This window comes from Sciurus vulgaris (assembly GCF_902686455.1).
Source record: "Sciurus vulgaris genome assembly, chromosome: 11".
Classification (NCBI taxonomy): domain Eukaryota; kingdom Metazoa; phylum Chordata; class Mammalia; order Rodentia; family Sciuridae; genus Sciurus; species Sciurus vulgaris.
In genome coordinates this window covers 15,485,982-15,511,107 of record NC_136472.1, presented here as the reverse complement: position 1 = coordinate 15,511,107, position 25,126 = coordinate 15,485,982, and the positions used below count along the sequence as shown (strand labels likewise).

General features: G+C 36.0%; 2 pseudogenes across 2 annotated transcripts; both read right to left on the bottom strand.

Moving 5' to 3' along the window:
* Positions 1-1,920: 1,920 nt before the first annotated feature.
* Positions 1,921-2,845, bottom strand: LOC306639105 (olfactory receptor 5B3-like; annotated as a pseudogene). Its single transcript has one exon. The product of its transcript is annotated as an olfactory receptor 5B3-like (transcript).
* Positions 2,846-2,862: 17 nt separating this feature from the next.
* Positions 2,863-14,799, bottom strand: LOC306638398 (olfactory receptor 5B2-like; annotated as a pseudogene). The gene is made up of 4 exons: positions 14,636-14,799; positions 10,834-11,750; positions 3,282-3,410; positions 2,863-2,880 (listed from the first exon to the last, which is right to left on the bottom strand). The product of its transcript is annotated as an olfactory receptor 5B2-like (transcript).
* Between the last annotated feature and the right edge of the window lie 10,327 nt (positions 14,800-25,126).

Genomic DNA, 25,126 nt, shown 5'->3' with positions numbered 1-25,126 from the left:
CACAATAAATATTTGGGGGCAATACCAGATCAAACCCCCACCCTGGGAGCTTCATTTGCAGCAACTCATCACACAGAGCACAAAGGCAGTACTCAGGAAGCTCAGCTGGGAACACCAGAGTTCCCACACCATCCTGCTGAGGAGGGAGCTGAGAAATGCAAGGGCGGTTTGTCAGACAGGAGGAGAAAGCTCTCATCCACTACTCCTCTATTTTGTTTCTGTTATGTTTTTATTTGTTTCTGAATGTGCAGAGATTGATAAGTGATGGGATTATATACATTGGGATGAATACATATTGGTTTCTGCTTCTTTTTTTAGCTTTAGTGTTTCTTGAAGGTAACTTCTTGTGCTTTTTTTTTAGAAGATTAATTTCTTGATTATTATATTTTGGATTGCCTTTCTATTGACTCTTTAACAGCTTTGTTTTCTTTTGTTTATATTTCTATTTTTTTATTGCCAAAAGCCAAACTCAATTGCGCTCTCTCTCTCTCTCTCTCTCTCTCTCTCTCTCTCTATCTTCCTTTCATTATTTTACCTCTATTTCTTTGCCCTCCATTGACTCCTCTTATAAATACATCCTACATCACCCCTGCATGTGTCCCATTCACCTCTTGAGTCTACAAACCCTGTTCCATGACCCCATCTCCTTTTCTTTTCTTCTTTAAGTACCTTATCCTTAACTATATACATATGCATATCCATATACCTTTATTTTTCTCATTTCTACCATTTTATTTGATAGTAGTTATTTTTCATAGATCAATATTTTGAGGACTAAGATGCTTGATTAGTACATATATATTTTATTCTTTGTAAACTTTTATTTCTTTTCTGTATTTTGGGATTTTTTGTTTTTAACTTTCTATTTTTTTAATATTTGTATTTTACATTTTTTCTCTCTCTTATCTGTTTCCCACAACTTCTCTCTATTCCTCTGCTAATACTCAATCTCTACTGTTCTCCCTTTCATATTCCTTTAATTTTAAATTATATTTTTTTCCTCCTTTCATGATCATCACATTCTACATCACTTCTGTTCTGTCCCTGGTTGTCACATGAAACTGTGAACCCTTATGTAAATGTCCAGTTTATACTGTGGGCAATAACTGATCAAATCATTTCTGATTAGTGTGACTATTGACATTTACATTTAATTGTATGAACAATTTAATTTAATGCTTTAAATTGCTTCCATTTGCTGTTGTTATTATCTGTCTCCACATAAAATGTGATTTACTGCAAAGCTTCAGGAACATTATATTTCCACAAGTTAGAAACTCTAGCTCCTCAAATCCAACTGTTAGATGGGTATATACACAAACAACATAAAAAATAGGGGAACAAACTGCCTCTCCTCAATAAAGAAATAGAGATTCTAAAAAAACCCAACACAAAACAAATCAAAATCCCCCCTAAAAACAAACAAAAAAAGCAAAACCAACAGAAATCCTTGAAATGAAGGAAATAATAAGCCAAATCAAGAACTCATTGGAAAGTATTACCTACCAGCAGACTGGACCACATAGAAGACAGAGTCTCAGGCAATGATGACAAAATATATAAACTTGAAAAAAAAACTTGACCATGGAAAAATGATAAGTTAACATGAATAGAATTCCCAAGAAATATGAGATAACACGAAAAGACAAAACTTAATATTTATTAGGATAGAAGAAGGCTTGGGGATACAAACCAAAGGAAGGCACAGTATTTTCAATGAAAACACATCTGAAAATTTTGCAAACTTAAGAATGAAATGAAAAATCAAAAGCAAGGAAACCACAAGACACCCAAGCATACACAATTAGAATAGATCACACCAAGGCACACTATCATGAAAATGAATAACATACTGAATAAGGATAAAACTCTGAAACCTACCAGAGAAATATATCAAGACACATTTCGAGGAAAACCAATTCAGATCTCACCTAATTCCTCAACCCAGACCCTTGAGATTGCAGTCTTGACCTCCTTATTTCTCAGGCTATAGATCACAGGGTTCAGCATAGGGATGACCATAGTGTAGAAAACAGAAGCAATTTTATCAGTGTCCATGGAGTGACTCGAGCTGGGCTGTACATTCATGAAAAATAGAGTCCCATAGAAAATGGAGACAGCACTGAAGTGGGAGACACAGGTGGAAAAACCCTTCCTGTGTCCTGCACCTGAGCGCATCTTTAGGATCGTGATAAAAATGAATATGTAGGATATTAGGATTATCAAGAGAGCAAAGAAGATACAGAAACTGACAACATAAATCTAAACAAGCTCACTAATATGTGTATCAGAGCAAGAGAGAGCCATGACTGCTAGGACATCACAGATGGACCACGTTGGACTTACAGAAGATGAGATTGAATGTGTCCCAAGTGAGGATGGAGGCACTCAGGAAGCCACAGACATAGCAGCCGATGATCAGTGAAGCACACACCCTGGTTGTCATGGTGGTGGTGTAGTGCAGGGGCTGACACACTGCTGCATAGCGATCATAGGCCATTGAGGCCAGGAGGTAGTTTTCCACAGTGGCAAAGGATCCAAAAAGGAACATCTGAGCAGGACAAGCATTATAGGAGATGACCTTGTCACCAAGAAGGAGCCCAGCCATGACTGTGGGAGTGACAGCTGAGGAGAAACACAAGTCCACCAGAGACAGGTTACCAAGGAAGACGTACATGGGAGTGTGGAGACGGGAGTCCAAGATGATCAACAGGATCATCCCCAAGTTCCCAACCAGCGTGATGGTGTAGATGAGCAGGAACGTCAGAAAGAGGGGAAGCTGCAGACCTGGGTCACTGGTCAGTCCCAGCAGGATGAACTCTGTCACTTCTGTCCTGTACTCCATCAGTTTCCTGAGAATCACTATGTGTTGTACAGCATCTGAGAAGAAAGAAGAGAATTATAAAGTAATGAGTTATAAATTGAGAATGCATACACAACATTTGTTCTTTCTTTATAGAAATAGGTGGTAATCTGAGATTCTCTAATACAAGTGAACCAAATAGAGTGTGTCACTAAAACACAGGGTTGCATGCTGTGACACCCTAGAAACCTTAATGGATCATGTATACAGTTTAAAAATTATGTTCAATTGTTAATCTGAGATGAAGTCATTTTAACTGCTTGATGAAAATTACTTCTATAGTCTCATCACTCAGTTCATTCAGGTTTCTAGAAAAGAATAGGAAACATTTACATTTCGCCCCTGCCAGTAATTTTTGGAGGCACATTATGGATTTTGTGTCTCCTTTCAACACATTATGAGTTTGTTTCATTGTTACATTCATGTAAATATCGATGCGTAAGAGGCACAATACATCATTCATATTGGCAAAATCTTCATTGGCAATCTCGTCCCTGAGCTCATGCAAATCCTTAACCAATTCTGAATGTTTTCTTAGTCTATGGAGCTAATATGAATTAAAGAAGAATTTGTGGCTTCATAGTGATCTAAGGGAGTGAATGATTAGATGCTAAATTCTTCTTCTTTACTATAATGTTTGCCTCTCATTAGAGATAGAACAAATAAGCAAATCAATAACAGTGAAGTGATACTTTTTTCAGCCATAGAAGGACCTACGTCAACTGATAAGCTCTGCATTGCATATTAACCTTTCACCACACTCTCGTGCTTATCATCAGCAGCACATCTACACATGTTGATAGCGATGTGCCTAAAGACATAACCTTTGATTAGACCGAGATGAGTTTAACTCTTGAATCACCACAGTACATATCTCACACAGTGGCAGTGGGTGGTTAGCTCAGATGGTGGGAGCATGGGCAGCCTGTGGAGGTGATTGTGAGTGAAGGCCTGTCAGAAACAGAAGACATGGAACTTGGATTCTTGGAAGAGATGCCCATCAGACCTACGATTTACCACATACATACCAGTCTTAGTCCTAAAGCAACTCCTGTAAACATCAAATTTCCATCTGCACAATGAAGACATTAATGAGAACTGCTTTGAGGTACTGTTGAGAACAGAATAATACATAAAGAAATGGAAAATTTGGGATGCTATGCCATCATATGGGTAGGATGGGATAACAGCTCATGCTGGTTTGAACAAGCAGGATGCTCAAATTCATGCCTGTAGTTGTGGAGACCTTGGTGTCTTAAGCTTATTTCTCAATGTTTCCTTTTCTCCCTACAACGGCCATTTAGGATTTGTGTGCTCTCAGTTGATTCTTTCATTACTCTAAGCATGTGATCACTGCTGCTGCAAGTCCATGTGGACCTGTCCTGTTGAAAATTTCTTTCTTGTAATCCATATTTTAAATTGGATGCTGCTGAATGTATTTCTCCTAAGTATTTAACAACTTCAATTTAGAAGCCTTCCCATGAAGACATCAAGGTTTCCAGTTTTAATGCACTTGATTCCTCTGGTGTATACAGTGTTCTACAATAAGTGATAAGGGATTTTATGGCAGCGTTGCATGTGTGTGCATGTGTGAAATAGGTTGTATTGTTGTTCTTATTTTACCAGTAAGGAAACTGGGAATATGAGACGTTAGGTGAGGGTCTAAAATTAAACAGGTAGATTGAGAGAGACTCAAGATTAGTGAATTAGAGCCAGCTCACAAGAATAAGCCTGAGACCATGGTGAAGTTTACATGCAGATCAGAGCCTGTTAATTTATTTAGGATCATTTTACAGTTTATAGAAAGATCATTTCACTTCCAGGATTTTGTTTGTGTTTGCATTTTAAACATTTATGTCATCTAAATATATAGTGAATGAGGTAAGGTAACCAATCAATCAAAGCATCATCTGTCATACTTTTGGTTCATGTTTTTATTACTTTGTGAAAGAAACAAGATTTGTTCTATGAATTAGTAATGTCCCCATGATAGATATTTTCCATTTAATCCTAGACTCACATCAGCTTTTAGAAACATTTGGGAACATTTCTTTACTGTTTTCAAACAACTCATAGCACGCACAGTACCAGTGTTTTGCATAACTTATACTTCTCACTGAAATGTTATGGAATAGAAAACTTACCACTTTGCTGGAAGTGAAAGGCAGTTTATCCAGAGGCGTACTTTTAAATTCAGAAAATCAGGAAAGGAAAACGGGTAAGTGCTATAAAAAGTCTCGCTCAGATCATCGTCAAAAGATTCCATATTCTTCAAGGTAGGAGAAAGGAGGAAAGACAATTAACAAGGATTCACTTGAGATTCTACCATGAGTTCTTAATGTGCCCTACAAAGAATAACATACCCTCCTTGTATGTAGAATATATAGGATAATATTTCTTCTCTCCCAGATAATTCACACATCATGCCCATTAAAAAATGAAACATCCATAGAGTGTCTGATGAAATAATGTCATTTAAAATTTAAACCAATGTGATTTTTTAGCTTTGAATGTTTCTCTGACCATAGTCGAAGGCAAATAATAATAAACCTTGAGTTCTGAACAAGGCTGTATACTTGAAGAAAAGATATCCAGTGGAGCTGGGATATAGATGCTCCTTCTAAAACAAGTGATGTCGATTCTTTGGGATTTCAAAGGCAAATACATGGAGATCTGGAGAGAATTATACAGATTTGGAGACCTCTGGAGATTTCCCCCATGAGACTCTTTACAGCTCTTTGTCCTGTTTTCTAAGGAAGAAGCAATTAAAGTGCTCGTGGGGATCAAGCTCATTATTATATTTTTAAATTAAATATATTTACCAATAAATGAAAACACAGAAACTGTAAGTAAGTAGCACCAATGATCATCCTTTCCCCAATCTTTCTTCTCCATACTGTGTCCATCCTCTGGTAAACACTACTCAATTCTTATCTTCTGTGAGATCCACTTTTCAAGATTCCCCACATGAGTGAGATCATTCAGAAAATGTCTTCCATCTAGGCTTATTTTGCTTTACATAGTGAACTCCTATTGCAGAGGACAGGTTTCCTTCTTTGTTATGACTTAGCCAAATGTCCTAATGCATATGTATCCTGTTTTCTTAATCTATTCATCAGTTCTTGGACACTCAGTTTGTTTATATTTGTTAGGTGTTAGAAGCAATACCACAGGGAATACAAGGGTACACATGTCTTTCTGACATACCAATTTCATTTCCTCTGAATTCCACTGATTAATTGTGATATTATTGATTGAACCTAGTGGATCTCTAGCACTGAACTATATTCCTGTCCCCTTTAAATTATTTTTATTTCTTTCTTTATTGAAATAGGAACTTGCAAAGTTCTTCCTCTGGCCTCAAACTTGCCATCCCACTCTTCAACCTTCTGAGTAGATGGAAATAGAGGCATTAATACCATGCCTAGCCAATTTCCTTTGAATTTAAATTCAATGTTGAAATTGTTGGATCCCATGGAGTTTCTACTTGTAATTTTCAGTAACTTCCATATCGGCTGACATAATCTACATTCTTACCAAGAGTGTGCAGGGTTCCGTCCCTTTCTTCTACATCTTGCCAGCACTAGTTAGTTTTAGTTTTTTGAAAGGTACTTTTGCTGTGGTGAGGTGACATCTCACATTAGTTTTTATTTGTATTTTCTTGATGATTACTGAAGTTGAACTTTTATTCATGTACCAGTTGGCCATTTGAATACCTTCTTTTGAGAAATGTCTGTTCATGTCTCTTGCCCATTTTTCAAACAGGTTATGCACTTCTTTGCATTTTTTGTTTGTTTTCTCGTGAATTTTGGAATTTATTCTATAGTCTGAATATCCATCCCTCATAGATGTAAAGTTTTCAAATCTCTTCTCCCATCCTTTAGGTTGTCCTCCACTCTTTCAATTCTTTCCTTTTCTGTACACAAGGATTTTAGTTTGTTGAAATCCTATGTGTATATTTCTGCTTTTGTTTTCTGAACTTTTGACATTTCTTTAAAACAAAAATCTTTGCTTATTCCTATGTCCTAAACCATTTCCACTGTTTTTATGACTTCTGTTCTCATGTTATGTCTTTAGTAAATTTTGAGTTGGTTTTTGAACTGATGAGAGAAGGGAGTCTAGTTTCTTTCTTTTGGGTTCTTTTGCATTTGACCCTCCAATTCTCTCAATATCATTTATTAAAAGACAGTGTTTTCTATAAAGCCATTTGATAAAGCCATTTGATAAATCAGTTGCCTATGGACATTGGGTATACTTCTTGGTTTTATGTTTGCTTCCTTGTTCTATGCCTTTGGTCTGCATTGCATTTCACTCTACTTTTCCTTTGTTGATTTTCTACTGGATGATATATCCAATGATAAAAGTGGAAGTGTTGGAGCTCATGGTATTATTGTTTTAGTGAGCATCTCTCCTTTCATGTCAAATAGTATTTGATTTACAAATTTGCTGTTCCAAATTGTTTGAATGAATACTTGGAATTATTTCCCTTTTCATAATTGATGTTTATTATCCTCATATAAAGAATTTCCTTGTCTTTTTTTTTTTTACTTTTTCAAAATTTAAAGTCTGAACTATCAGATATAATATAGCTTCTCCTGCTTTCTTTTGGATTCTGTTTGCATGGATATTTATTTCTTTGTTTCACTTTTCATCTGTATCCTTAGAAGTGAGGTATATTTCTTGGAAGGAATATGTGGTTTTGTCTTGTCATATTATCCACTCATTCAGGCATCCTCTTCATTTTGCTAAAGTATGTAATTCATTTATATTCAAGATAATTACTGATAGGTAAGTTCATACTACAGCCAATTGGTGACTTGTTTTCTGATTTTATTACAACTGTATTCCTTATTTCACTCTCTTATGTTCTCTTTGTGGGTAATTGATTTCCCATGGTAGAGTGCTGAGTTTCATAGATTATTATTTTTTGGTTGACTGTGTTTGCTTTGTTCATAACATGAGACTCACAAGCAAATTTTCTTTTTTTGTAACCAGATTTTTGAAAAGGTAGCTACTTAAAGTGATTGTAAAGGAAAGAAAAGAAACAAAATAGTGAAAATAGGCTGAGAAAAAGAATCTCAAGCTACACTCCATTCATTCCCCTCCATGTTGAATTTTTCATATCCATTTTTACATCTTTCCGTATTTTCTTGCTCAGAGCAGTCATTTAGTTAGTCAGGTTTAAACTTTAGGTGTTCAGTCTTCACATCAAAGACATGAGTGGTTTATTCAGAGCACTTCGAATGTGTCTGATAATGACCAGTGAGTTTAATAGCTTCCATGTTGATTGCTACTCACTGATGTCTCTCTCAGTATGAAGATGTTTCCTTTACTTCTTCTTGCTAGACAGGTACAGTAGAGATAGCGTCTCTTAGATATTCTTTGTCTGGAAATGACTTTATCTCCTCCTCATTTCTACAAGCTATCTCTTCTGTATTCCTGTTTGGTAGATTGTCCCCACCCCACCCTTTAGTCCTGTGAAAACCTCTTGGCACTCTCTTGTGGTCTGCAATATTTCTGGAGATGTGTGCCATCTGTGCCACCTCTATTATGTGTTTTGTTCTGATTTTTTTCTCTTGTGGCCTGGAGAATCTTGATCTTTTCCTTAGTCAGCTTGATTATTAAATAAGTTGAAATGGATTTAATTGATTTAAATCTGGCTAGTGATCTGCGTCCATGATGCACCTAGATACTTGCATCCTCTCTAGGTGTGGGAAGTTCTGTTATGATTTCTTTGAATAAGTTTTCTATCTCTTTGGAATACTCAAGACTCTCATGAGTCTCTAAACACTGAATCTTCACACTTTTAAAACTCTTACAAGTTTCTGTTTTCTTGATTAGTCTTCATTCTGCTTTCCTTTTACACTTCTGAAGGTGCATTTTCAAGCTGTCTTTCCTTGAAATCACAAATTCTTTCTTCTATTTGATCTGTCCTGCTTTAATGCTTACTTTTGTGTTTTAAGTTTACCAGAGTATATTACTCAGATCAAGAATTTATCTTTAATTTTGTAAGTAGCTTCATCTCTTCATTTAAACTTCTTTAATGTACAGAATCACTTTTATGTGTTTTCCTCAAGCTCATTAAGTTTCCATAAACACCTGTTCAGATTCTCTAAGAGTCATCCCATACTTCTTACGATCTGGCCAGTTCCTGGCATCTTATTTAAACTGGTAGGTGAGGACATGATTTCCTAAAAGTTCTTGATGCTTGTTGGTGTGCACTGTCATATGGCCATTAATGAAATAGTTATTTAATCCATTCTATCCAATCTGATATTCATTGAACTTGTCTTCCCAGAAATTTTAAGCATGCTGCTCATTTTCTCTGTAATATTTACAATCTTTGAGTCCTTAGTGATGACTGGGTGCAGGTCTGCCAGGAGTCTGCTGTTTATATGTTGATACTGTTCTAGAACTGGAGAGTGACCTAAGCCCAGGTATGTCGTACCCCATAGTTGAGGTGTTGTTATGATGATCCAGAGTTGTGTGTGAAGCACAGATCATCGCCATAAGTATCTGTCCAGGGAAAATGCAAGTCTCCGTTCCTTGTCCACAGTCACCATCTGTGGTGTTCCCCGAGGACTGGTGCTATGCCAGATGCTTTCTCCAATAGTAATCCAGGTGTTGGGGTCCTCTCTTGTGTGCCTAGTCTTGGGTTTCACCATTTTAAAAAGATTGTCAGGGAAAACTCTACGACAAGGTAACATATCTGCAATGACTTGAATGGAGACAGAGCATTCTGCACAGGGAAGACATATTGCCAAGGCGCCTGGGGCAACAGCATGGGAGATGTTGTGAAGCAAGAGCAAGAAAAATTAAAGAAGTGGAGTGAATGCTGTAGGAGTGGCAGAGTATACAACTCAAATAACATAAAAATGAATGGACAGAATTAAATTCAAAACGTTTCAAAAAAAATGTTCAACACGATTTGTTTCTCAGTGTACATTTTCATAAATCAGAAAATGTTAATAATTAATACATGAATACATTGAAACTGCTTTTACCTTTCCTAAGTATGTCTGATGCTCTGGCTACATATGCTTTGCAAATTAAAATAGGAATCTGTTGTTTATAGCAAATGACTCAAATAGACATATTAATTCACATGAGAGACAGCTTTATCATCTGTTGTGTAAAACATACAAGGAAAAAAGTCATACCTGCGTGGAATAATTACTTTTTTCCTTCAAGTTAGGACTCTTAAAGTAGTGGGAAAAGACAAAAATATTGCATATACATTTAGTATTCAAACATAAAATCAAATACTAAGTTATGATTATAAGGACTAATACACTATCAGAGTCTCTACTGAAACAATTCAGCTGGATCTGCAAGCAATATAGAGATTTATTATGGCATGGGATATGGATCATGATTATGGAGGGTGATATAAAACCACTTCCACACTGATGGGACAGAACTTCATTACTATTGCAACTGCTTCCAAACTATACTCTTTCAGATATATCCTCTCAAGCTACACAGGTAAAGTCCTTTCCTGACTATTTGTGTGTCCTTGTATAAAAAAAACACATTAAATTCAACACTAAAAATATCCACAGATATTTAACTCTGGCAAATTTGCCACACCCATGTACAAATGTAACCATGATATACCTGTCTCCATTTCTTTTCCTTGTGAGATGTTCTGCATTTATGTTACATATCTTTGCATTGACATACAGAAAAAAAATAACGAAAAAATTATTATTATGATGCATAAATGTTTCTAATACAATTTTTCACAAGAAGACAACCAATATATCAGAAATATTCCTCGTTCAGGTATTACAATTCTAAATATGTTGTTTCCTTTTTCCAAGACCACATCTTTTGCAGAAGCAAAGAAACGGAAAGTCAGGTGGGCTTTAAAATGTGACAAAACATGGACAATGAGAGGAATGAATACAACTTATTCTCCCCAAAAAATTAATCCAAACACTAAAGATTATTTTGCAACTAAAGAGAACCTTTGAGAATGCATTCTTTACCTCCTTGTTCCTCAGACTGTAGACCATGGGTTCAGCATGGGGATAAGCATAGTATAGAACCAGATGCAATTTTGTCAGTGTCCTGGAATGACTGGAGATGGGTTTGTAAGTACATGAAGATGTAGTACCATAGAAAATGGAGACAGCAGTGAAGTGGGAGGCACAGGTGGACAGAGCCTTCTGATGTCCTGCACCTGAGCGCATCTTTCCGATTGTGGTAAAAAATGAATATGTAGGATATTGAGATAACAATGAGAGCAAAAACCACATGAAGGCACATAGAGGAAAAAGAACAAGCTCATTCATGTGTCTATCAGAGCAGAGAGAGCCATACTGCTGGAATATCACAGAAAAAATGGTGGACCACGTTGGACTTACAGAAAGTGAGATTAAAGGTGTCCCAGTGTAGAAGTGAGCCAATCAACTAACCAGAGACATAGGATCCTATTATGAGGCAGGCACACACCCTGGTTGTCATGGTGGTGGTGTAGTGCAGTGGGCTTGCACACTGCTGCATAGCGATCATAGCCATTGAGGTCAGGAGGTAATTTTCAACAGTAACAAACTGTAATAAAGAACATCTGAGCAGCCAAGCATTGTAGAGATGACCTCGTCTCCTGGAAGGAGCCCAGCCATGACTGTGGGAATGGCAGCTGAAGAGTAACACAAGTCCACCAGAGACAGGTTGCCAAGGAGAAGTACATGGGAGTGTGGAGATAGGAGTCCAAAATAGTCAACAGTATTATTCCCAGGTTCCCAACTAGAGTGATGGTGGAGATGACAGGAACGGCAGAAAGAGGGGAAGCTGCAGACCTGGGTCACTGGTCGTCCCAGCAGGAGAACTCTGTCCTTCTGTCCTGTTCTCCATCAACACAGTCTGATAATCTCTAGATGTTCTATAACCAAGAAAAATAAAGGTACAGATGATGAAGAATTGAATTCATATGAAAAATCGATGAAAATGTGTTATTCTTTCTACCTACACCTATAACCTGAGATTCTCCTGAAAAATCATGGACTTGAAAAACAAATGTGTTGCAGTAATACAATAAAGGCTTAACTGTTGTAAATTTGAAGACTCTTTATGAATTTTCTGCCCAGTTGTGAACTTTTACACAATTTTTAACAGAGATGTAGACTATTTAATGACCTCATCAAAATGTCTCCATGTGCCTCTCTGTGAATTCACTTCTGAGTTTAGGAAAAGCAGATGCTTTCAGGCTGCTCATCTGCCCAGAACTTCTGCAATCACTTTAGATGTACATTTCCTGTCTCCTCTCAACAAAGTGATGATTTTACTTAGTTGTTAAGCTCCTTTATTAAGCTTGAGAAATTGAGTCTATTGACAAAGTACTGTTTGTCAATCTCTATCCTGGACTCATGCCAACTTTAACCTGTGTCAGGTGGTTCCTAAATCTACTATTCTAAACTGAATTTCAAACAAATTGAGTTTGATTCACTTTAATATTATTCCTTCTCTCCTTTGTCCCAAACTGTTTAAGGTATAACAATCAATCAAATGATTGAGTGGGTGAAGATCTCATCTCCTTCACTATGTTTCCCTTTTATCAGAAGAAAAGCAATCAGGCCAACAAACAACAATGACCCACTCACTAAAAAGAATCGTAATGAATTGGCAAGCTTTAAATGCATTTCAACAAATGCCCCACAATCCACACGGTCTTAGAGCCTGTCATCAACCCAAAACCTACACCAGCTGACAATGTGAACCACGGACAGGTTGAAGATGACTTTAATTCTTGAATCATCACAGGAAATTTTCATGCACAGTAATGTGGTGAGATGACTGGTGTGGGGAGAGCTTGTTCTCACTGAAGGGACCTTTCACAGAGAATGCAAGTCAGGATTAGCAGATTCAGAGTACAGGTGCTTGAAAGAGATGCATTTCAGTTTTATCATATGCCACCTACCAGGCATTGGTCTAATGTAACTCCCCTGAGTGTCTTATTTCCAACTACAGAATGAAGACAATGATAAGACTTGCATTACCCTCATAAGAATTAAATATGATAATTTAGAATTGAATAAAATAATTCATAAAATTTGATACTTAGGATATCTTGATGTGTTTGATACTTATCTTTATCTTGGTTTTATTGACCAGCGTGCTGACATGCAGGCCTTCCGCTGTGGGTGACTTTGAAGTCTTGAGTCCTCTCTCCCCAGTTTGCCTTTCTTCCCCTATAGGATCTTTGAGATTTTCTGTGCCTTCTGTGTTTCTCCACCAGTCCTCACTCCAACCATATGATTACTGCTCTTGATATTCCACATGAGCCAATTCCTTTGTAAAATTTCTTTCTTGAACTCCATAATTTAGTTTGGGTAAGGGAATTCATTTTTCTTAATCCCATTCCTTCATTCATTACTGTCATGCTCTAGCCCAATCACAGAGACAAGCATTGGAAGGTTCCAGTTTTATGGGCTGTCACTTCTGTTTGGGTGGTAAGTTCCACATTGTTTGATTTGAAGTGTTTGATTGGAATCTGTTCTGAAGCAGTCATAATATATTGAATTTCTTTGCTGGAACTGTAGCTGTTGGAAGGATATCCATCCAGTACTAATTATTCTTTCTTCCACCTTTCTCCTAAACCTCTGGCAACTTCACTTCACAAGTCAGCCTCTGAACACACTCTTCTGACCTCCAGCACACAGGGCCAACTTTTGGTCCACGCTGTGTTCTTCAACCAGTGATAAGGACTTAGCATGTGAAAGTGTGTTTGTGAGTATATGTGTTCATGTCTAAGGCAGATAGCAGTTATTATAATTCCATCAATGGACAAATGAGAATAGGTGGAAAAACGTAGAATGCGGTTCAGAGCTTAGTGATTTATTTAGGACCCTTTGTAGTTTAAAGCAGGATAATTCCTTTTCTGATATTTATTTTGTTGGTATTTTTTTTTACCAATGAGAAGAAAATGTATCATAAATACTATGAGATTACTACTTGATCAATTGGAATGTCATATGTCTTTTATTTGGTTCTCATTTTTGAAGATAGAACTGATTTTTCATGAGAAACTCTAAGTTTCCTGTGATGAAATTTGGTTTTTTTTTTTGTTGTTGTTGTTGTTGTTGTTTCCAAGGATTGAACCCAGGGTCACTTATCCACTGATCCCCATCTCCATCCCCTTTTTTTTTTTTTAATATGTTTATTTTGAGACAGGGTCTTGCTAAGTTTCTTAGGGCCTTGCTAAGTTGTTGAGTCTGGCTTTGAACTTATGATCCTCTTGCCTCTGCTTCCTGAGCTGCTGTGATTCTTTTCATGGAAAGTTTTGACCTTTATACCACCTTGGTTTTTTGGAAATATTGAAACCATATATTTCTCGTTCATAATAACTCTTAATATAACTGCCCCACAGCTTTTGTATGGATCATCCTCTTTTAATGTTTACAAAAATTACCAGTTTGTTAGAAAAGAAACAACAGTCAACCCAGAACAAGGAGACTGAAATTTACCACCAGCCCTGGAATATGGTATAAGTGCCATGAGCAGAATTCTGTCTAAAGTAATGTTCAAAAGATACCAAATTCTCCAACACAGGGAAGACAGAGGAAAGAATATGAACATGGACCAAGTTCTGAGTCTACAACTATTCTGTTTCCCTAAAATATTCATTTATCACTTCCTTTTTTGCGTAGTTAATTTGATAAAATTACATATTTCCAATAATTCATAGAACTGTGTTTGAAAAAAAAATAAATGAAATGAAGTTCCACAAAACAGCTCATGAAGAAGTTATCATTTAAAAATCTTACCTACTTGATTTTTGCCTGTTTAACCATGATTGAAGGCTCACAGGAAATCCGCAGGACAGAAGAAGGCCGGTTTGCACTAACAGTGATGCCCAATGAATGTGGTATATAGCATGTTTCTTCTGAAACAGGTGATTTTGAGTCATGCTGGGATTGCAGAGGTGAATACATGGAGATCTGGAGAGAACTGTACACACTTGAGACTTCTGGAGATTGTCCCCTGAGAGTACCTGCAGCTTCCTTTCTCTAATGAAGAAGCAATTAATCTATCTGTGGGGAGCAAGCTGGTTAGGTTTAATGTACACACAGGCTTTCATATTCTGCTTAGTTCTTTTCTAGGATTACTGCATAATTTATTTACAATAGTACCTTGAATCATACACTGATGTGTATAATTCTAAGAATTTTGTCAAATTTATGGTCCTGTAACCACTACTGCAATCACCTGAATCAATTTATCTGAGCTTCTCTTTGATGATTGCTCCAGCCCATTACCTCTGACAAGTAAACTGTTATTATTCAAACAGTTTTGTCATCGTTAGAATGTCCTTGTAAGAAAGATTATAATAGAACATTCAAATAACTATACACCACCATATTGGAAAACACAGATGAAATATAAGCTCCTGTAAAAGCACACAGGACGAAAACTGATAGCAAGGAAAAAAAATCTGAATAGACCTACAACACTTAAAGAGATTGAATTACTATCACTTTCTAACAGAGAAAAGCCCAGGAAGAGATGACTACTTTGGTAGGTTCTCCCGACATCCAGTAGAAATGAAAGATTATCTTAGAAGTAACTTCCAACAATATTTGCATTTTGTTTTATTGGATGCCTAGAGTCACATGCCCATGCCTAACTGCAAATTTTGGGGAGGTACAATCTCACCAGTTCCCTGAACAAAAGAGAACTGCAATATTGGTTAATAACACTAAAAACCATAATAGGGTACCTGGACGGAAACACTAACTTACGTTTCATTTTTTTCTCTCTCTCCTCATTATTAACACAGTTTATATGCAATAAAGTGCACGTAACATAATTCTATATCTAGAAGAATTTTTGCATATGAAACACAAGGTACCATAATCCAGATCAAGATATCAAATATTTCCAACACCACAAAGACTTTTCCTTACCCTGAAAGCAACCTCTAATTTGACCTCCACCACAACATAGATTAATTGTTCTAGTTTTCAACAACATATAAATAGAATTACAAACATGTAATCTTTCCAGCCTTTCACTAAACCATATATTTATGAGAACCATCGATAGTAGAGCATGTAACAGAATGGTTTTCTCTGCTGCTGTGTATTTCTCCATTGATTACATGAATACAGCACCCTTTATTTATCCATGCAACTCTAGACGGTCATTTTTTTTCTGTATTGAATTATTGTGGATCAAGTTGCTATAAACTTTATTGTGCATGCCTTTTGGGAGATAGAAGCATTCATTTTCATTGGTTTATCATACAGAATGAATTTCAGGCTCAGAAGGTACGTTAGTATAGGAGTACTGTCAGTTTTCCCAAGTGATTGTACCCAGTGAGCATTCCAGTTCCTCCTTTTCTTCCTCAACGTGTTCCTTTTCAGTACTCCAGCAAGTGTGTAGTGATATGCACTGTGTGTTTTAAATTATTTATCTATTTACTTTTCTACAGACTGCATTTTGATTCATTGTACACAAATGGGGTAAACTTTTCGTTTCTATGGTTGCACACAATATAGATTCATACCATTCACATAATCATACATGTACATAGGGCAATGATGTCTGCCTCATTCTACCGTTTTTCATACACCCCTTCCTCTCATTTCCCTCTACATAATCTAAAATTCCTCCATTCTTCTCTCACTCCCCACTCTCCCACTCCCTTTATATAACATCATCTACTTATCAGGGAAAATATTTGGCCTTAGCTTTTTGCTATTGTTCATTTCCCTTATTATTAATTTGCATTTCTCTGATGACTTTCCCTAATCCTAATGACTATGTTTTCCCTTGTTGATGAAGCACTGCTGAAGTTTCTTTTGTCCATTTTTTAAAAATTTAGTCATTTAGATTCTCTTATTTATATCTTGATGTCCTTTATATATTCTGTATATAAATGCTTATTGGCTAATAGATTGCAAATGTCTTGCATTTTGTGGTCTCTGTTTCTCTTTATTCATGGTAGCCAAATAAACAGCAGTTGTAATTTTAAAAATGAAGGAATACGAAAGAAGAAACCAGGATTTCTGTTAATGTCCCTTGGCTCCTAGAATCTTTGAGGCTTCAATGATGGGTGTTCATTCTTACTCAGGTCTGGATACTACAAGTCCAAATCAGTGTCAGCAGGCTGGAGCCCATGGGTCAGTCATTCAAGCCACGTCCCTTTGCAGGCTCCATTTCTTTCCTCTTCCTTTGGGTGGCTGCGGGCATGACACAGCTTGTTGTTTCTGAGTTCACATTGCCAACTCTTTTTTTTTTGTTTGTTTCTGTTTTCTTTATCTTTCTGACTCTATTTTGCAAGGACATATGTGATAATACTTAGGGTACACATGGATAATCCTGATTATTTTTTTAATTCTGTGGTCCCTAATTTAATCTCATCTGCACAGCTCTTTTGGGTCATGGAGAAAGACTGAAAGGTGTCATAATTAGGACTTGGATCTGCTTGTGAGCCATTCTGTTCACAAAAAAGGAGCATATTTTTGACTTTTAAGAATGCAATCTTGTAAAAATTTTGAATTTGTTATTTTAAGATATACATGTCAGTAGAATGTATTTTGTCATATTATACATAAATGGAGTGTAATCTATTCTAAGTAGCATCCTGTCCTTGTGGTGTACATGACTTGGAGTTACCCTGGTTGTGCATTCAAATCCAAAGCTAGGAAAGTTATGTCTGATTAATTATACAATCCTCCCTATTCCCCTCCTCCCTCCTTTCCCTTCATTCCTTTTGTCTAATCCAATGGACTTCTATTTTTCACTTCCCAACCCTCCCTCTTTGTGAGTTAGCATCCACATATCAGAGAAAATATTCTGCATTGTTTTCCTGGGACTGGCTTATTTCACTTAGCATGATAGTCTCCTGTTCCATGCATTTACCAGCAAATGCCATAATTTCATTCACTTTTGTTGCTGAGTAATATTCCATTGTGTATATATGCCATATTTTCTTCATCCATCCATTGGTTGAACAACACATAGGTTGGTTCTATAACTTGGCTATTGTGAATTGAGCTGCTGTAAACATTGATGTGACTGTGTCACTCTAATATGCTAATCTTAATTCTTTTGTGCATTGGTTGAGGTTTGGAATAACTGGATCAAATGATAGTTCTTTTCCAAGTTTCCTAAGAATTTCCATGCTACTTTCCACACTGATTCAACAAATTTGTACTCCCACCACCAATACATGAGAATCCTCACCAATATTTATTGTTACTTGTAGTCATTATAATTGCTTCTGATTGGAGTGAGAGGGAATCTCAGTGTAGCTTTAATTTGCATTTCTTTAACTGCTAGAAATTGTTGAACATTTTTTCATATAATTTTTGATCATTTGTATTTCTTCTTTTGTGAAGTGCTTGTTCACTTTCTTTGTCAATTTATTGACTGGGTTATTTGTTGTTGTTTTTTATGTTAACTTTTTTTTAGTTCTTTGTATCCCCTGGAGATTATTACTCTATCTGTGGTGTACGTCGCAAAGATTTTCTCCCATTCTACAGGCTCTGTCTTCATGTTCTTGAATGTTTCTTTTGCTGTAAAGAAGTTTTTCAGTTTGATAAAACCGTCTTATTGTTCTTGATTTTGATAAAATACCTTTTATTGATTCTTGATTTTAATTCTTGTGCTTTAGGATTTTTGTTGACGAATCTTGTTAATTTGGGCTTACTTTTACTTCTAGTATATGCAGGCTCACTGGTCTAATGCCTAGGTCCTTGATCCACTTTGAATTGAGTTTTGTGCAGAGTGACAGATAGGGATTCAATTTTTTTCTACTGCATACAGATTTCCAGTTATCTCAGCACCATTTGTTGAAGAGGCTCTCTCTTCTCCTGTGTATGCTTATGGCATCTTTGTCTAGTATGAGATAACTGTATATATGCGGTTGTCCCTGTGATTTCTACTATCTACCATTGGTCATCATGTCTGTTTTGGTGAAAACACCATGCTGTTTTTGGCACGATAACTCTGAAATATAATTTTAAAGTCTGGTATTGTGATGCCTCCTGCATCACTTTTCTCACTAAGGATTGCTTTGGCTGTTCTGGACCTTTTATTGTTCTAAATGAAATTCGTGATTGCTTTTTCTATTTCTATGAAGAAAGTCATCAGGATTTTAATAGAAATTGCATTAAATCTATATAGGGTTTTTGGTTGCATGGCCATTTTGACAATATTAATTCTGCTTATCCAAGAATATGGGAGAGCTTTCCATTTTATGAGGTCTTCTTTAATTTCTTTCTTTTGATTCTATTGATTTCATTGTAGAGGTCATTGACCACTTTTGTTAGATTAACTCCCAAATTAGTTGGTTTTTCAGAGGCTATTGTAAAGGCCTCTACATATTTCTCTACAGCTGATATGTCATTGGTGTATAGGAATGCAATTGAATTATGGGTGTTGATTTTATACCCTGCTACATTGCTGAATTTCTTTTGTAGTTCCAGGATCTGTCTGATAGAGTTTTTTAGGTCTTCTAAATAGAGAATCATGTCTTCAGCAAATAGGAATAGTTTGTGCTCTCCTTTTCCTATTCATATCCTTTTAATTTCTTTCTACTCTAATTGCCCTGGCTATATTGATAGAAGTGGTGAAAGAGGGAATCCATGTTGTTCCTGTTTTTAGAGGGAGTGCTTCCAATTTTTATCCATTTATCATGCTGTAGGCCTTGGCTTTAGCATACATAGTTTTAGCAATGTTGAGGTGTGGTCCTACTATCCCTAGGTTTTCTAGTGCTTGGTGCATAAATAGATGATGAATGTTTTCAACTAACTTTTCTGCATCTATTGAGATAATCCTGTGATTCTTGTCTTTAAGTCCGTTAAATACAGTGAATTACTTTTACATGATTTACATATGTTGAACCAACCTTACATTCCTGGGATGAACTCCACTTGATCATGGTGCACCATCTTTTTAATATGTTTTTGTATGTATTTTGCCAGTATTTTGTTGAGATATTTTGCATCTATGTTCCTTAGGGATATGATTCTGAGGTTTTCTTTCCTTGAAGTACGTTGTCTTGTTTGGTATCAAGTTGATACTAGCTTCGTAGAATGAGTTTGGGAAATTACCTCCTTTTATATTTCATGGAATAATTTGAGGAATATTGGTATAAATTCTTGGTGTGATCTTCTTTGAAGATCTTGTTCAACTTGACTGAAGATCCATCTGCTCCTGGACTTCTATTTGTTGGTAGGCTTTTTATGGTGTCTTCAATTTCATTGCTTGAAATTTCTGTTTAAATTTTCTGATCCTCTTGATTAAATTTGGGTATGTCAGATGTCTCTAGAAATTTGCCAATGTCTTCTAGATTTTCTATTTTATTGGAGTATAGATTTTCAAAGTGGCTTCTTATTACCATCTGTATTTCAGTGGTATCTATGATAATATTTCCTTTAGCACCACAAATTAATAATTTGGATTTTCTCTCTCTTTATTCATCATTAGCTTGAATCAGGGTTTATCAATTTTGTTTATTTTTTCAAGGAGCCAAGTTTTTGTTTCATCAATTTTTTGTTCTTTCAATTTCTTTCATTTGGGCTCAGATTTTAATTATTTTCTGTCTTCTGCTCGTGGTGTTGGTTTGGTCTTCTTTTTCTAAGTCTCTGAGATGTGAAGTTGTGCTATGTATGTATTGACTTTCTATTCATTTAACGAATGAGCTCAGTGCAATGGACTGTCCCCTTAGCACTGCCCTCATAGTGTCCCAGGTACTTGGATAGGTTGTATCACCATTCTCATTCACCTCCAAGTACTTTTGTAATTTCACTACTGATTTCTCCAGCTCTCCATTGGTCATAAAACAGTGTATTATTTAGTCTCCAGATGTTAGAGTAACTTCCATTTTTTATTTTAATATTAATTTTTAGTTTCATTCTTTTATAATCTGATAAAATGAAGATATTATCTTTATTTGAAAGGGAGGATCAAACACTGGGGCACTCAGCCACATCCCCAGCCATTTTATGTATTTTATTTAGAGACAGGATCTCACTGAGTTGCTTAGCACCTCACTGTTACTGAGGCTGGCTTTGAACTCTCAATCCTCCTTCCTCAGCCTCCTGAGCCATTGGGGTTACAGACCTACATCACTTTACCAGGCTCCATTTTCTTATTTTTTTTTCTTTTTTTTTTTTTTTTTTTTTTGTATTTGATAAGCATTGCATTGTAGCCTATGATATGGAATATTATAGAACATATTTCATGTGCAGTTTAGAATAAAGCGTATTCATTCATTGATAGATGAAATATTCAATATATGTCTGTTAAGTGTTAAATTTTTAATTATATTTCTTAGTTCTATACCTTCTTCATGTAGGTTTTGTTTTGAAGATCTATACATTGGTGAGAGAGGTGCACTGAAATCATTCACTATTATTGTGTTATGATCTATTTGAATTTTGAGAATATGAAGGGTTTGTTTGATGTATGTAAATGTTACATTATTTGGAGCATAATATTTATGGTTATTTTATCTTCTTGTTGTTTAATTCCCTCAAACAGTATGATATGGTCTTCTTTATCCCTTCTGATAAATTTTTACTTGATGTTCACTTTATCAGATATGAGGTTAGAAACCCCTGCTTGTTTAGAGATCCATGTGAATGGTAATTTTTTTCAGTGTGTAAATGTGTTTGCCTAAGAGATGAGTCTTTTGAAGGTAGTCTTGCTTTTAATCCAATCTGCCAGTCTGTGTCTTTTGATTGATGAGTTTAGGCCATTTAGAGTCAGTGTTCTTATTGAGAAATGATTCTTATTTCCTGTCTTTTTGAATCATTTCTGTTTTTAATTTGAATTCCCTTCTCTTAAATTATTTTATTCTAGTGTAGTTTCTCCCTTTGCTGGTTTTCATGCTTATTTTTTATTTCTTCACTTGAAATAGTTTGTTGAGAATGTTTTATAACACAGGCTTTTTAGTTGTGAATTCTTTTAACTTTTGTTTATCGTGAAAGATTTTTATTTCATTGTCAAATCCGCATCTTAGTTTTGCAGGGTATAGTATTCTTAGTAGGCACCGATTCTCTTTCAGAGCTTCATATATATTTTTCTAAGACCCATGCCTTATTCTAAGATCCCCCCTAGCCATGTACAGGAACCCAAGCTGGAAGCACTTTAATACCTCCATGAGACACCGGCATGAAGGCAGACCAGGAGATTAGATTGGTGAGGTCCAGATGGAAACCGATATATACATCCAGCAGAGGCTAACTGGGAGATTTAAAGTGAGCCTAGAAAATAGAGGAATCTCTGGTATGGAGACTATTTTGCCACGTGGCAATACATATAAGAGAGGCCAGAAAAAGCCCACCTTCCCCTACTCCCTTGAACGGGGTGGCAAAACAGGATCAGTGGCAGGGAGAAACTGATCCGGGTGGAGTGACAGAGCTCAGTGCTTGGAAACAGTCCTTGAGAAGCCAGAAAAAGCACAGTATCCCTACACAACAAAGTAATGAAGGACCAACTCCCCCTTCCCACAGTGGTACTCTGGGGAGAGTAGTGGGTTACCTCCTGGAATTCTGTTGATTCCTTAATGTCTCCAAAATCCCCACACAATAAAATATTTGGGGGCAATACCAGATCAAACCCCCACCCTGGGAGCTTCATTTGCAGCAACTCATCACACAGAGCCCAAAGGCAGTACCCAGAAAGCTCAGCTGGGAGCATCAGAGCTCCCACACCATCCTGCTGAGGAGGGAACTGAGAAATGCAAGGGCGGTTTGTCAGACAGGAAGAGAAAGCTCTCATCCACTACTCCACTATTTTGTTTTTGTTATGCTTTTATTGTTTCTGAATGGGCACCGATTGACAATTGATGGAAGTATATACATTGGTACAAAAACATATTTGTTTCTGCTTTTTTTTTTTAGTTTTAGCATTTCTTGAAGGTAGCTCCTTTGTGCTTTTTATTTTTTAGAAGATTAATTTCTTGATTAATATATTTTGGATTGATTTTCTATTGACTCTTTAAGAGCTCTGTTTTCTTTTGTCTATATTTCTACTTTTTCTTGCCAATAGCCAAACTCATTGGCTCCCTCTCTCTCTCTCTCTCTCTCAATATTCCTTTCATTATTTTACTTCTATTTCTTTGTCCTCCCTCCTCTCCTCTTATAAACACATCCTACATCACCACTGCATGTGTCCCATTCACCTCTTGAATCTACAAACCCTTTTCCATGAACCCATCTCCTCTTATTTTCTTCTTTAAGAACTCTATCCTTAACTGTATACATATGAATGTCCATACATCTTTATTTTTCTCATTTCTACCATTTTATTTGAATGTAGTTATTTTTCATGGATCAATATTTTGAGGACTAAGATGCTTGATTAGTATATATGGATTTTGTTCTTTGTAAACTTTTATTTCTTTTCAATATTTTGGGGTTTTTTGTTTTTTAATTTTTTATATTTTATTTTATTTTTAATTTTTATACTTTACATTTTTTTCTCTCACTTATCAGCTTCCCTCAACTTCTCTCTTTTCCTCTGCTGACAGCCAATCTCCCTTTCATATTCCTTTAATTTTCAATTCTATTTTTCCCCTCCTCCCTCATGATCATCACATTCTACATCACTTCTCTTGTATCCCTGGTTATCATATGAAACTGTAAATCCTTATGTAAATTTCCTGTTTTTACTGTGGCCAAAAACAGATCAAATCATTTCTGATTAGTGTGACTTCGACATTGTACATTTCATTGCAAGAATTATTTAATTTAATGCTTTAAATTGCTTCCATTTGCTGTCGTTATTATCTGTCTCCCCATAAAATGTGAGTTACTGCGAACCTTCAGGAACACTATAATTACCGGGGTAGAAACTGTACTTTGTCAAATCCACCTGTTAGATGGGTATATATACAAACAACATAAAAAATAGGGGAACAAATTGCCTCACTTCAATAAAGAGATAGAGATTCTAAAAAAACAAAAACAAAACAAAATCCCCACCAAAATACAAACAAACGAAAAAAGCAAAAGCAACAGAAATCCTTGAAAGGAGGGAAATAATAAACCAAATCAAGAACTCATTGGAGTCTGTTGTAATTTTGTGTATTTGGAGTCCTATAAGCCTCTTGAACTTGATTTTCCATTTCATTCTTCAGATTTGGGAAATTTTCTGATATTATTTCATTGAATAGATTGTTCATTCCTTTGGTTTGTTTCTCTAGGCCTTCCTCAATCCCAATTATTCTTAAATTTGGCCTTTTCATGATATTCCATAGTTCTTGTAGATTCTGTTCATGATTTCTTACCATCTTCTCTGTTTGTTCAACTTTGTTTTCAAGGTTAAATATTCTGTCTTCAATATCTGAGGTTCTGTCTTCCAGGTGTTCTATCCTACTGGATATGCTTTCTATGGAATTCTTAATTTGGTTTATTGACTCCTTCATGTCAAGGATTTCTGATTGGTTTTTTTTCAATATCTCTAACTCTTTATTGAAATGATCTTTAGCTTCCTGTATTTGCTCTTCTAATTGTCGATTGGTGCGATCATTCAATGCCTGCATTTGCTCTTTCATCTCATCATTCAGTGCGTGCATTTGCTCTTTAATCTCATAAAGAATGATAAAATTATGGCATTTGCAGGCAAATGGATGAAATTGGAGAATATCATGCTAATTGAGATAAGCCAATCTCAAAAAGCCAAAGGACGAATGATATCGCTAATAAGTGGATGATGACCCATAATGGGGGGAGGGAAGGGTTAGTGTTAGGGTTAGAGTTAGGGTTAGGGAGGGGGGCAAGTATGGGGGAAGGAAGGACTGTATAGAGGGAAAAGAGGGGTGGGAGGGGTGGGGGGAAGGGAAAAATAACAGAATGAATCAAACAACATTACAAAAATAAAGAAAAAAAAAAAAAAAAGAACTCATTGGAAACTATTACCAGCAGACTGGACCACTTAGAAGACAGAGTCTCAGGCAATGAAGACAAACTATATGAACTTGAAAATAAAGTTGAGCATGGAAAAAGATGATAATATAACATTAATATAATTCCCAAGAAATATGAGATAACATGAAAAGACAAAATTTAAGATCTATTAGGATAGAAGAAGGCTTGGGGATACAAACCAAAGGAAGGCACAGTATTTTCAATGAAAAAACATCTGAAAATTTTGAAACTTAAGAATGAAATGAAAAATAAAAAGCAAGTAAACTACAGGAACCCCAAATGCACAATTGCAATAGACCATGCCAAGGCATAATATTATGAAAATGTATAACATACAGAATAAGGATAGAACTCTGAAACCTACCAGACAAAAATC